This window comes from Varroa jacobsoni, unplaced genomic scaffold, assembly GCF_002532875.2.
Source record: "Varroa jacobsoni isolate VJ856 unplaced genomic scaffold, vjacob_1.0 scaffold_888, whole genome shotgun sequence".
Taxonomy (NCBI): domain Eukaryota; kingdom Metazoa; phylum Arthropoda; class Arachnida; order Mesostigmata; family Varroidae; genus Varroa; species Varroa jacobsoni.
Genome location: NW_019213790.1, coordinates 59,771 through 74,802, shown reverse-complemented (window position 1 = coordinate 74,802; position 15,032 = coordinate 59,771). Strand labels below are relative to the sequence as shown.

Below are 15,032 nucleotides of genomic sequence, written 5' to 3'. Positions count from 1 at the left end.
ACTGTGAAGTAATTTACAGTCCCTACAGTTTATATTCCTGCAATGTTAAATAGGTCAGCTAGGCTCAAGACGTTTCCGCCAGACCTGAGATCATTTAGATGTCATTCAGGGTTTATTTAGCGAGAGGAGTGTAACCTAAATTACGCATTTTTCTTAATCCATATGATCCATATATTGAAAAATTCTGACACCAATAATAACCTGTTACACGCATACCTAACAAAATATGTCACGGTATTTTTTGTCCTAAGCCATTAATAGGCATGCATTTTAACGCGTTCGAGCCACCCAAACACATCAAAACGTATTTTTCCGCAGTATTATTACAGAATCGAAAAAATTGTTTTTATTCCTACATTAGCTTATTCATTAACAAGTTATTTTTTTTTGCCAACTATTAAGTTATTAGTAGTTATTTTTGTTTAACAGCGAACTAACACATGGCACAAGCAATCACTGTGAGGCTCTAGAAACCCAGGTTGAATGATGCAAACTAAACGTTTCTGCGGATTCCTATATGCTGCTCTAGATCCTTTTCTGAAATTTCATATATTTCTACTTCGTTATCGACCTCTGTCGCTGCATCGACTTCAGTTCGATCGAACGATCGAAGATGGGTTGAGGTGACTGAATAAATAATTCATTTAACAATATACATGCATATGTAAAAGGTTACCTGACGTTTCCCGATTTTCGGAGCTATATAGCGCGAAATATTTTCACTAAATTTTTCTTTCAAAGCAATTCATACTCTGTATTGTTAAAAGTCACTGTATTCTCTGTGGTTCCATTAGGCTTCTCCACTCGGTTAAATGTCCCATAACCTTTTACAAGAGACTACCTTTCCAGCTGTTCAAGCGGCCGCGAATGAAGTTCTTGAGGCCGGCCGTTGTATGCTTGCGTATGTGTGTGCTACGAGGGGTCGAGGAATACCTGTCGATTTCGAAGTTTATCACTACGTTGTCCATACATGCCCGTTACAACGAGTCGGATCTCTTTGTGCACTTGGCGTTCAAACGTTCGTTTCCCGCTGCCACGTTTACTTTCTGGCGCTGTTGAGGGCGCCTCGGGGTTGAAGGCTGTGTTCGCGGGTATTGGTTTTTTTGAGCATTCAGCGCATTCTACAAATGCTGCCGGATTTACGAAAAATAAGCCGAAAATACGATATCCACAAGGTGCTTCACCAACACTAGCCGGCAAAGCAACGATGGGGTGTATGTATCGTCCACCTTAACTAGTTCAGTCTATATACCGTTCGTGCTATAAAACTCTTGGATTTTAGTGGAAACCTTGGCTAGCGAATTTTTTTTGCTCGCCTTTTTGCAGGATATGGGACCTCATTCGTACTCACGGAAGTTACCACCAACATTTATTAACCGCATAATCGGTGATCAATTTAAGCGTCGTTTTTCTCAGTGATCTAACTTCCTGCTATTTTAGCTATAGCTACCGAGAGTGATTCTGACACGCGGCTGACGCGAAGATTTGACGAATTTGTCTCTACCAGAGCAAGTTTTCCATCGTTGCAAAAATTCAATGACGAGATATAATCCCTATAGTAGATTAGTGGGTAACAAACTTGCTTGCAGATGTTAGGGAGACATGGTGGTCAAGGTTCGAATCTGGCCATAGATAAGCCTCTTTTTGCGCTAAGAACCAGCTACCTGATGGGATGCCTAACGGCGGTGAGCGGCATAAAGCACGAAATCTATAAGCTATAACCTATATAATTGGTACTGTCGTTGAGCATTGTTTCAGATGTATGGATCTTTCCAGCACGATACGAGGTAATTCTATGCCGAAATACAAACCTGGCCCTTCAGTAGACAAACATTTTACCACTGCACGACCATCAATGTTACATTAAGATTCGTTTTTCGATAAAAATAAAGGCCTTCCTCTCTTAAGGGGATACAAATTGGAGCTTCTGTCCCCTATAGAAAACTAGAGCACAGAGCAGTCAAAGGAACTTCCCCTGAACTCTTCTTACAAGCACCAACTTAACATAGGGGGTCCAGGGTAATTTCCAACAATTATAGAAAGAATGTGACGCTTTTAGCGACTTTCAATCAAACAATGAATAAATAACGACAATGCATCAGAAAATTATTCTTTTATTCCCGTACAAGCTTTTTTTTTCTGCAGAGCGATAACTTTGTCACTCTAGTTAAAACAAAGAAGGACGACTTTGTCCTTCTTTGATGTTTAAAGACGTCCTCTGTAAAATGATGATGATTTAAAAGAAAATTAGAGGATGAATCTGATATTAAAAACATAGGCTATTAGTATTGCTGCTTGGGAAGCAGGGTTTTAATTCAGAAATCTGAGCGTGAAGTTTGTCTGCGCAGATACCAGTGTCTAATGGAATTCTTCTATCATAGAAGTGACCCCGCAACGTTGAAACGTACATAACAGCTACTACGCAGTATTACTCAATCTACTTAGCAGTGTCCTTTGAACAATGAACGCTTCAACTACACTTACTTATGATTTAGATTTTTTTACTATAATATTAATAGGAGCTGCAGGCTTCCCCGGGAACAGGACACCGTAAATGAAGCACTCTTTCCGGGCACTGTCCGACATTAGTATTGACAAAAAATTTTGAGGCCGAAGAGAGTATGAAGACACGCGATTCACTCAGCATATTCAAATAATTACACGTTTTTCCTAGTAATATGTATCTGTTCTGATTCACAGATTTGAATCGCAATTTTTTCACGTGTTTGTATCTGTATTTGTAAGCTGAAATATCCGTCATTAAATAGTTCGTCATACATAAACGTGTGAAGCATCAATGTAATAACTCCATTACATAAATCATTGTGCTAGCCGCCACGGCGACCATACATGTACTCCCCGCCCCTTTTACTTAAAAAAAAAATGGTCATTCTTCTTGTTATTAAGTGTGTAGCACGAATGTAAAATTGAATAACCGACCTCACTTCGCTACTCTTTTAGCGTTACGGCTTAGCGCAACGACCTATCGCGCTTTCTTCTAGAATAATCTCGGACCTTTTGAGATGCTATGCACGGCTGAAATTTTCAGACGTTCGAGACGCGAATTTTTCCAACAACGATTTCCGTTTAAACAACATCCACCGTTGCCCGTCAACAATTAATTGGCCTGTAATGGCTGCGAGAACTACATTAGAGGATTCGTGTGCACGCGTGCACGGACACATTGTTCGCGAAAACATTGCGCGCGCATGTGGATGTGTGTATGCGAAAGTATTGCGCGCGCATGTGCATGTGTGTATGCGAAAGTATAGAGAGCACGTGTGTATGCAAAGTATTGCGCGCTATATAGTCATATTTGCTTGTTCGGTGATTTCGGTCATAGTAGACATCAGTGGCTGCCGTTCACATTCATTGGTGGCATCCCCTTTACATTCTGGAAGCGCCTGGGAACCGCTACCGCTCGTATTCACCGTCGTCTGCATTGTGGCTTCATTGTGAGGATCATGTTTGACCTCATCTGGATCCCCCCCCTGGTCACCACTACCATCATTGCTATCACCACCCTCAGAGTGATCCTCATCGTCAAGATCATCATCATCATCATCGGATTCGTCGCTCTGACTCCCCAACCCCAACTCAACACTGAAGCTTGCATTGAACGTCACCGACAGATCATTACTCCTATGTCGGCTGCGTTTAGGTACCGAGATAGTTATATCGTAATTTTTATCGCTATTTCCGTTTCGTGTAGTTCTTTTGTCATGACTGGCTCCTTCATTGCTGTTTGATTTAACTCCATTACGAATTTTGGTTCGTTGGCTACTCGTTGTCGTCTGACTTCCGTAGCGGTTGTCGCTTGCGTTCTTTTTGAGCGCGTTCCGTTTTTCGTGTGTGTCCTTCTGGAGATCTCGCCCTTTCATTTGTTTTTGCTGTTGTGGCCTATCATCGTTTCGGCGCGTCATATTGCCCCCCTGTATTGCGATGACATCGTCGGTACTGACAGCCTTGCCTTTGGCAGCATTTAGGGGTGAGGATTGAACGATCGCGGGCTCAGCATTTATGGGCTGTAGCCTGTTGTCGGCGTTGCTGTCGTTGTCAGTTACTGAAGATCCTCCTACCATATGTCCTCCACGAAGTATACCGTCCACTTCGGCCAGACATCGACGATTTCTTATAGACGGGCCGTGCGTACTGCAGGGCGTTTGCAGAAGTTGTTCAGACTGACACGACTCTGAACGCTCACTATCGAATCTACGTCTGCATGGCATTGTTTACTTGTTATTGATGTTCGAATCGCGCGTAGAAGTCAGTGTTAGCGGTATTCAGTAGAATGAACTTCACTTAAATTTGCTATCGTTTTTTGCGATGCCTTACGACGAAATGTTACGGTTGCTCGGAAGTGATTTGAATTTTCGATCGTAAAATTGATGAAGTAACGAAGCCTATATTTATGTACAATGAATAGTTTCGAAATGTTCTTTCGTTTTCAAAAAATCAACGAGTAACTTTGTTAGGCAGCACGATTTGGCTGGGAACGTTGAATCTATCCGTCGCTGTAGCAGATTTGTCTACAGGCAGTGCATAAGGTTCATACGATTGCAGTAATCTAAACTACCGACAGTGAGACGGATGAAGATATGCGTAATTATAACTGAATATAGAAATAATTACATCCGCACAAATTGTGTAGCTGTTTGCCGTTGACGGGGCCTGAAACGACGACTCCTCGCCTTCTAAATCCAGAAACTTGGCAGCGAAAAGCTCCGCAAGAAGCTCCGTAATATGCATGCCCTTATCAGGCCCTAGATTCGTAAGTATTCGTTATTGTTTTACGTATCGAATCGTCTTGCGTCGATGAAAGCGTTCGTTAAAATCAACTAGGCCAAATCGAACTGTTTTATCAACACTTAAAGGGTAATTTACAACAACGTTGAAATCATAAATGGTCTACGTGAACGGAGTATGGGAAGCCCTCACAGGTTCCCTTTTAGGCATTGATGTCAACATGTTGTTGTAACTACGTTACCTCTCTTAGCCTATGACTAAGACTAATAGTGACGCGGCATTACGCTAAGGATTGTCGAGGTAATTGAAGCAGACAAAAGCGAGCACATGATCGATCTCTAACACACGCGTAAAATAAGTGAGATAAGCTGCACAGCTTTATGGGAAAACAAACTGTAGTGTAATTAGGGCAGGTCTTAAAAAGGGCTGACATCGACCGATTTGTAAGGAACAATTCGAAATTAGTCCCGAAACAAAACCCAACCGTTGCGGTTGAGCCACACACTCGGCCCATATTCGACCCATATGGGCTGGTATTCGACAGTGTCCGTTTGGGCGTGAATTCCCTTGCTAAAATCGCCCCAAATAATGAAACATAGTGAGATTAATTCAGAACTTCGATTTTTCCCAGGAACGTCTGCTTTATTGCTAAAATTGTATTGCAAAGATATGTTAGTCAGATATCAGAAAAAGGCTAGGAAAGATACAGTGGTCGGATGTAGAATATTTGAAATGGAAAGCATCCATTGGGCATATTTGAGAGCACACAAAATCATTTTTGGCAGGCGTTCGAGACGCGAAACAAGCCATGGCGTGTCGGAAAACAGATGGAATTGTGGAACAGCATTATGGCACTGCTTAACAAGATACTAAACAAACGCCTCCACCATAGCCGACTTAACTAGTGACAACTTACTTAGTATTTCTGAACTTAAACCTGGCTACTTCATGATGATTTCAGTTAAACCCAAATAAAAAAAAGACAAATTTTTGTATTTTTAAGCAAAATGTCACCAGCAGTTAATTTTCTACCATACATGAGTGTTCTCAGAACTAATCATTACATATGTAGATATATATATTCTAATTCATATAGAAATAGATATTCTAATTCGAAATAACCATGCTCAACGGTTCCGCCAGCCAACTGACTGGCCACTTATTCATTAGTACAATTCTAACGAAAGATTCGTGAATCTGCTTGCCATCCCCTATGCCATTGCTACCTCTGTAGCACTTTCCCTACATTGCAACATAGCAGAAGACAGAGCTTCTGAAGAATCCAATATACTTTGAAGGTTCGCCGCGCACCTTGCATTCTGTACCAAGCCATTACACCAGATGAGACGAGCAGGACAGAACGACAGACCTCCCATCGATTCGACATCGGTCGTGCTTGTCTTTTTATCCCTGCTGTTGTTGCTGACTCTCCCTTAGACCCTGTTGAATTTTCTCTTGATCTGTTTTATTGTTTCGGACTCGTTTCTGGACTTTGTTGGTTCAATCCCAGATCCTGTTGAGGGGTGGGGGGGGGTCGTCTCGATCATCCTGACTGGTTTTTGGGTCACCTTCGTAGATTCTGGGCCTTCCAATTGGCTACTGCCTATATAAGGTTGGACACCATCTGCATTGGACTGGCTACTCCTGAGCTTTTGTTGACTGCGTCCCTGCGCCATTTTGGGCTGTTTCCCGGGTCCGTTTAGCGATTTCCTAAATTTCGTCGCTTGTTTGTCAACGTAATTAGATCCTTTACAAAGAATTTCCTCGAGGACGGTCGAGAAGCGCCAACAGTCGCTTACCGACGGCGGTAACTACTAAGTGACCTTCGTTAAATTCGTTTAGTCCCAAGTGAATTCGAAGATTCATTATCCAATCTAGGCCAATGCGGCATTTTCTTTGAATCGTTTTTACCTGCCGTTAGAATTGGGCCTTCAATTTGTCCGACTTTCTGTGTTGGCACAGACGTTTGCTAAAATTGATTCCCAACTAGAATGAAATCGAATCTAGATCAATACTCGTACTTCTAAGATTAGCAGGAAAGCAGGTCACCCACTAAACTAATTAAAAATATATAGCAGATTTGAATATCGCATTGTTTAGGACTAACATCCTATGGATTTTATACGAGACCACCATTGTTTCGATACGGAAGTATTTTTTTCATAAAGTAATTCTATTGATTCACACGTTTTTTATACATATTGTATTTATCTAATGTATCGTGAGATTGACGAAGTGGTATAAAAGCATCAGGATTTATTATGATCGATAAAAAAAAACCTATCGATGAATTTTAATGGCGGTAAGTCCTTGCGAAAATATCAAATCCGGAAACACAGCAATCGGTCTGAAATACCTAAATACTCGTATATTACTTATTCAAGAATATGAGATGCACTAGACACTTTAGCTCAGGCCATCCTGGGTTCCTCTGCCCTAACATGCTTACGATCAGCTGAGGCAATTCAACAGTAAGACATGGAGTTTGTCAACTACCTAGGCAGTGAAGACCCATAGGCAGAGATAACATACTTCGTGATGGCTACTTGAATGAATCTCTTCATTTGATCGTACATGATCCAGGTGCGCTTAACTGCCGGTCTGTCTTTTTCTCCATATCACAGCTTCTTTTAGTTCTTAGGAAAGATCAGGGAAAAGAAATACAAATTTGACTTATGTTTTTTCATCATATATATAGTTTTCTAGAGCAGACGGCTGTAGTGTTGTGACTTTGAGATCTTGCCTGAGCAAAAAACGGTCAGACATAGTAATAACATAAGGCAGCATAGGTAAGAAGAAAAGTATTGATTGAATAGAAAAAAAAAATCAAAAACATTACCATAGATTTTACCAACGTGAGAAACTATAGGCGTGACGTACCACTTACCACTAGCATCAAACGCAAGTCTGGCTGGAAAATAACAGTTTCGTATATCTCCGAATATGATAGACCTTAACGATGAATTGTATATACTTGCTAGTAATATAGTTACCATCATTTCATAATCAAGCACCGTGTTACAGCCAAACATCTTGTTTGGCTGTAACACAGTGCATAGCGTGCTACGCATACATCGGAGTAACTTACCGCAGCTGTGGGTTCAATTTGTATTGAAAGGCACAGGGATTTTTCATGGCAAACATTTGTTTTTTGCTAGGTCAATTTTTGATGGTGGCAGTGCTCATAACTGTGTGCAAAAAGTGTGCAATTCTTACGTGCGAAACGTTTGCATGATGCCGGTAACGGCTATAAACTTTGCAATAGACAGCACTGTTTGCGCTTTTCCATCAACGAGACGCACATATCGTGGCTAGGTAAGCTGACATACAACGCACCCGACAGTCAACAACTGATAGAAGACTTTGCATCGGAGCGATACGCTGCACCGAGGATCTGTTCTTCATAGGTCTCGACGAAGGACCCAAGTGCGCCCAGTTCACCCCCGTTGGATGACCCTCGTCGTATTATCTCATGATTCAGATCCGAAGTGAATCTATATATGAGGAGCATGGATTGATAGTTAATAGCAAAAAAAAGCATGTAATGTTAAAAGCAAAAAATATACACGCATGTAATAGCGTGTTACACTAATCTAACAAAAAAAAAAATTACATATGTAATAGAATACAACCTAGATACCAGTGGAAGATAACTAGATGTCTTTTGCCAGCCATCTAGCTACCTTCCACTGGTATATTATTTACACGACCTACCAACTCCCCGTAAAAATAATCACTTTATGGATTTTTTCTCTAATATAAAATGACCTTTTTCTTCTTTTTGTTCATTACCTTGCCAATAGAACTGTTACATAGGTGTTAAAATCAAGGCCGATCTAAAACGGAACTTTCAAACGTTACCATAACCTATTCATTACTCAGTATATCGGAGGGGTATTCGTTGACAGCGCCATTATCTTAAATATTCCATCCACTTGTTGAAAGCTAAATGAAAAATCGAAACTTTTGTCCGCTCGCATTCGGACCATTCACAGCTCATAGTTTCCATATGTGCAGATGGCGACTCAACGTTTGTCATTAGGAGCTATGCAGTGGCAGACATGCGAGTCTCACCATTTTAATATCATGCCACATTTGCAATCGTGCTTTCAAGTAGATGCCTGGATAGGGCTATCAAGTAACCGTTTGAGAGCTGTTCTTTACGTGTTGTTTTCGTTAACATCTGTCTAACCCGAGTTATCTAACGATACCTATGCCAGCCGTTGCGTGTGGTCTACAATATACAAAACATCGAGGAACGTTGAGCAAACGTGCCGACAATCAAAATAGTTCCGTTCTCACTTAAGTTGCTTTTCGTCGATACGTCCACTGCCGCGATACGTTAACCGTCAAACGGCCACAAACCTTCATGAGATTTCAATATTCAGAATTGTCTGCTTTTACCTTTTGTTTTTTCTCGTGAGTACCATCTGTCCCCCATTAAATATAGGGGACGAAATAAGCCGACAATAGCGCCGGTGAGTTCAATCGAGGAAGCTAAACAGGTGCCCCTTTAGAAGTTCGTGCGTTGGATTTGGATTTTTCTTGCTTCCTTAAAGAAGGGTGTGAAAGAACATGTTGAGTAACGCTGGAGGAATCACATAGGGGAATGTTTCCCAGCGGCTATAAGTAAATAGGCAGGCAGGTAGGAAGATGTGTAGTTAAAGCTGGAAGGTAGGTCTTGAGAAGTGTTCAGAAATGACTAAGCGAACAGCCCGAAGGGTCTGAAAACTATCATATCCAGGTGCTTATTGTCCGATCACCAGGCGGCAAACCGTCTCATCGTTACAGACCCTTATCGGTGTCGGACACCATCTAACGTCTCAGCTGGAGCACGCTTGTTTTCGGTTTGACGCTATTCCAAAACTTATTTCCAGGTAACGGTTTCTCAATTAAAAATGTTTCCGCCATGTTAAATTATGCTTAATGTGTTGTAAATTACATGTGTGATAAATTACTGCGTTTAACATGTCATTTAATCATGAACAGACACTCAGGTTAACTAGTATAGCAATGACCCAACTAAATAGAAAGCATCTACAAAACTCATTATCGAGCATTGGGTGTTAGTGGTCTCGAAAACTTCTCTGACATTGGATTTCCCTTATCATTGAACGTTTACGTCGTCCTATATTGACACGGAAACCTGTCGTTAACTGGCGTTATAGCTCGGCTGTTAAGGCCATTAGCCTGTCGACGTTGATATGGGGGACTACAAGTAAATAGCCGGAAGTTAAATTTGTGATTGCGCTAATTCGAAAGAACGCTAGAGTACAAAGCATGGAACATTGGAACCGTTTACCCCTACGACGGAAACTTTGGGGTGTCATGAAGTCCATTTACTTCACAAGAGCACACAGCAGACGAAGGCTTTAGAATTATTCGAAAACGGCGATATGGAACTTCAGGGTCCCTTTAGCAGGTCTATACGAGAGAATGAAATGCGTAGACTGGATGTTTCAGCAATCTGCGGCCTAAATGTTATATGGCAGGCGTTGAACTGCTCAATATAGGCGGCGTTAATAATGCCGGATTCAAGCTTTACAGGCCATTTCGTTGTTATTTACCTACTTGGGTCTACCTTTATCGATTATTTCAGAGGCAAGGTCAAACAGGGCATCTTTTAAGGCTTACTATAGTGATCAGCCATTTAATTTCCAGCCGATTTCGACGCTTAAGACGTACAATGTGGCATACGAGTAAGCGGGCTAAACTACTTTCGATGACATAATCCGATTGCGTATTTGTCATGATTGTAGAATATATATAATTAAATTTTAAGTAACACTTGATTATTTAGGTTCTTGTACAACGTAGGTTCATGCTGAGAGTTTGAAATTTTTCATTATACACCTAAGCGATACAGTTATGCGTCTCTGCTTGTGACCAACTCGAATACAACTGTGAAAGCGTTCTAGTAGCTCATCCTTAGCTAAAAACCCATGCGGTTGTTGCCATCAGGCTTTACACGTCGCATCAAATAGTGGTCTGGTCCCAATGGGCCAATGACTTAAAACGACCAAATAGATCGTCACTGGTAAAATGTACGGGGCGTTACCTCATCTGTACCTACGTACAGCTATCGTGATCGCTATATGATCATTGATCAGTCTGTTTAGGCTATCAGAGAGATAAATGGTGCTGTAACGAACATCAGGTTATGGTCAGAAGCCTTTTTTTTTAATTAAATTTGTCTTGCGTGTTGTTTCACGGCATTGACAAAATATTTTATCTGAAGCGGTAAGTTAAACGTACATCAGGAACTCCGTTCATCCTTAAAACCCACGATGTGACCTTTAAGCTGAGTGGATAGCAATGATCTCATTGAAGGATAATTGGGCACCTTCGTCGAGAGGCGGTAACTGTTTACATACGAGTAGATAGGAAGATTTTCTTGACCCGGTTGGGTAATACAGATGTTTGCATTCCCATTCCTACCAGTTTTTTTTTTCTACAATGATTTTACTCACGTAAAAAACGTGATTACAGTAATTTAGTACACCTGCAGGTACGATAGGTGCCTCGGTCCATACATTTGACCGACGATTATTTTTGGATGGATAGACCAAAGGCATGAGTTTCAAACGCACGTAGAAAGATCCAGATGCATGTTACTGCTCACTGACCTGATATCAAAGTTATTAACGCCTTTGTTAGTTACTATCGGCATTCCCTAACGGTTTTGAGGGCTTCGTGTGGTATATATGTACCCCGCAAGCATTGTACGAAAGGACAACAAACTTAAGATGACGGATCGTAACAATCATTACGCGACAGAATCTCCAGATTCTATATTTTTTTTTATATATCTATCTATCTTATAAATAGCTGGGTAAAGCCTATAGTACTAATTAACGATAGTCTCAGGGGTAAATGAGTACATTTAAAAACAATTTATTAACACATTGAGTTCGCTAGTATCGCTTAAAAATGATCGAGCGTACATGTATTTTATGTATTGTCATATGTAACTTGTTCAAGTAAACTGGGCTAATTAAGGTACCATGTTAGGAAAATTTGACACTTATCAAAAAAATTGAGTCAGCATGTAATGTTGAAAACCCAACCCGACCCTACTTTTTCTGGTCAAAGAACTTCCCAAGGTTTACGTTAAACATGTTTTTCTATATCAACCAATTGCATTGCGCCTATATATATACCTACTATAAAAAAAGGCCTCTTTCGCCCGTCTTCTCGTATATCACTGCTTGCTGCTTTATTTTTCCCATATCAAACACTTTTTTTTCTTTTTACTTACTACTCTTACCGCTTTTTCATAAGTCTCTTAATTTAGAGAATATGACCGCCGGAAACAACGCTTACAGAACAATCACCGGCGGTACCATCCTCCATAACAACTTTCTCTCGCAGTGACTACAAATTACCGTTAACATAAGCGGCGGCAGCAGCTGGAGTAAGCCATTTTGAACATCAACAAAACGTTAATGGCTCATAAGGAGAGTATTACGTTGCTGTTGCCATCAACAATAGCGAATAAAATAACATAAAGATTTGCGGTGGAACGCATTCACACATATATAAATATAATTTCTGTGGAGCTTTGTGAACTATGTTATTATAGTATGCTAAAATTTAATAAGCAACATGCTTCATTGTACACGTTCTTACAGGCGAGCTTCAAGCTCGTCGCTACATTATAGCCTGTTTCTTCTTCTTCTTTTTTCTTTTACTTTTCTAGCTGCTACCTGTGGCTGACGCGACAGGACCGGTGGCACAATCCTTTGTGGCATAATGTAAAGCGAGTGCAACGTGACAGGGCCGAGTTAGCTGTGACCAGGTACACTGGCCTGGGAGGTGATTTTCGAGGTAAGACATACACCATATAGAGTTTATAGTATAAAGCAGATGTATATGTACATAGTTTACTAAACAACAGTTAGCCGTACTAACAACACATCGTTGCCGTACTGTAATTATGCACGTCATCCCGTTGTTTGTGATCGCGTTGCGCGCTCTTATAGCGTCTTGGCTAAAACTAAACTTTCTTGTCCACGGTACGTGGATTGCTTGCCTCTGTCGCTTGGTTGACTTTCCAACTATGGCTTGTGGTATTTCGTCAGAATAGACTGAAACAAGTGGATGTGTTTAAACTAAGAAATCCCTCGGCACTATAATTGTCGCCTGGGGCATCGATGTATTGCGGTCATGGCTGGTTATGAAGAATAGTTCTGGGCATATTGCGGTTATGTAGAGTTCATCGTCTCTAGAAAACCATATGGCTAAGCGACTCTGCTACTATCATTGTGATTATAGTTGTGAACATGAACTTAGATTGTTGAAAGTTTGTTGTATGTTGAGGGAAACGTACAATGCAGAAATCATACGAGAAAACTGCTTAAATAATAATGTTTCTGGAATAATAATGTATCAAAGTGAGTTCTTGGCGTAGAGGAGACGATTTGGTAACACGTTACAGGATTAGAATTCGGTGTTTCGAATCCTTATGGAAGGGTGGAAAAGATCTTGACCTTTTTTAAGCTATAAAGATAGATGACTATTATATATAAGGCAAATTGTTTCTATCGGTTATATGCAGGTGAACCGTACTTCCATTACGTATCATACAACAAACAGTCTGTCCTAAGCTGTATCATCTTTAGTTTTAAAATATTATGCGAATAAGAAAAGCATTACTCTTTTCACGCAGTCGGGGCCACAAAGGTCTTTCCCACCATCAAGCTCCTCAATTTTCTACTTTGATTTTAATTCACATGAAATACTAACTGGCGTTTATAATAAGACATGGCCTAAAAAATATTCCCGCACCTTCAAAAATAGAGAAATTCTCGTTCAGTATTTCCTATTATGGATATTATCATTGGCATGAATATTATTATCGACGGGATTAGTTCTTAGCTTCTGAAATTCAGCGCGAATTCTGATTATCCCTAGATAGAAGATTTCACGTTACCTGATAGTAATAAATTTGAAATAGCGGGAAACTTTCTGGATGATTGTTGCGCATCCCTCTTAGCAGGTTGCCATGGTAACCACAAGCACGCGGCCATCTTTGGTTAACGCGTTCTTTTATAAGTTTGTCGGGGAACCCCCAGATCAGTCCAGCTAGAGCCATCCTAAATAGATCTTTTGGTGAAAGCGAATCCTTGATGCAGAACCTAAAGAAATGGTTTTGAGGATTTGAAAATGTTGAAAAAAAATCAATAAGCTTTTACAAGCAAAACTTTATTACCAAATCCCACAGTTTTATGCGAAACTGAAAGTAGACATTGATGCTTTCGAAACTACGATACTACTGCAATAGACCTTAAACGTACACCATATTTAACATCCATCTCCCCTCTAAGCACGTGATTTATTTAAAAGTCCACAAAAAGATGTGTTGTCAAGCCTGAAGTCTTTTCTGAGTGTGCCCAAGATATTCCCCTAATATATTAACAATTGCCTCTGTTTGAGCCATTGGCTAGAAACGACGTTATAACAAGAGATTCATCTGAAAATTCTCATTTATACCAGTTGAACGGGTAAAAGTGTGCGTAGGAGTACCCTCTTTAGTCATATAGAAACTTAGTAAATTAGCGAATTGGTAGGGCTGCATAATTCTTTCATCATAATCAGCATGCTTTCGAAACAGGCGATAGCTTTGTGTGCTGTAGCGCTATCTGCGCTGAGATCAATTGAGAGCAGACGTGTCCTCTAAGCTATCTCGAGTGAGGGGGCACAGTAATCAGTATAACATCAACCACTAAAACTTTTGAGTGAGAAAATTAAATTATTAGTAGTCAAGTTAGAAACTATATTTAGTTATCTTTCCAGTTGAGAAGAGCAGCGTACGTTAAATTCGAAATATTGACTTTAGGGAAACTGTGATCACATGATAGGTTAGTGTTGCAGTTTTTCAGGGCACGTCGTGGTGTAGGTTCTAAGGCGGGTATGAACCGATTTCCTTTTGTAGTGGGAGCTTTGATAGGGTGCTTAACGACTATGATACCAGAAGTAAAACTCGAAACATAGAGACTAGCAGTGATATTGACGATCTGGACAAGTTACTGGAAAAAGACCTTGCATTTTTTAACATCTGACGCTTCGTTTGATATTTCGAGTTTTTTTTTTTTGAGTAATAACAGTAAAAGGTCTACACCATTAGCTTCAAATGGATGCTCCTAAATTCTGGCCAGAGTGTTTTCTACGTGTCCGATGGTGCTTGTTTGTCAAGCGGAGCAATAGTTTTCACGCAATTACATATTCTGTTGAATGTCATCAATAAGTTTTATATAAATTACTGCGTAAACATGACAGGCTAGATA

The 15,032-nt window shown here is 40.4% G+C and overlaps 1 protein-coding gene across 15 annotated transcripts in view; it reads left to right on the top strand.

The window, feature by feature from the left end:
- The window catches only part of LOC111264710 (uncharacterized), a 72,121-nt gene that overhangs the window by 19,979 nt on the left and 37,110 nt on the right, over nucleotides 1-15,032 (top strand). For 5 of the 15 annotated variants that reach the window (XM_086970176.1, XM_086970175.1, XM_086970174.1 and 2 more), the window contains exons 1-2: nucleotides 9,019-9,623; nucleotides 12,446-12,573. The gene's annotated coding sequence lies outside the window, so the exon portion shown is untranslated. Of the gene's footprint in view, nucleotides 1-4,395; nucleotides 4,772-9,018; nucleotides 9,624-12,445; nucleotides 12,574-15,032 lie in introns of those variants that run through there. The other 10 variants (XM_086970173.1, XM_086970169.1, XM_086970170.1 and 7 more) reach the window with 7 other exon arrangements.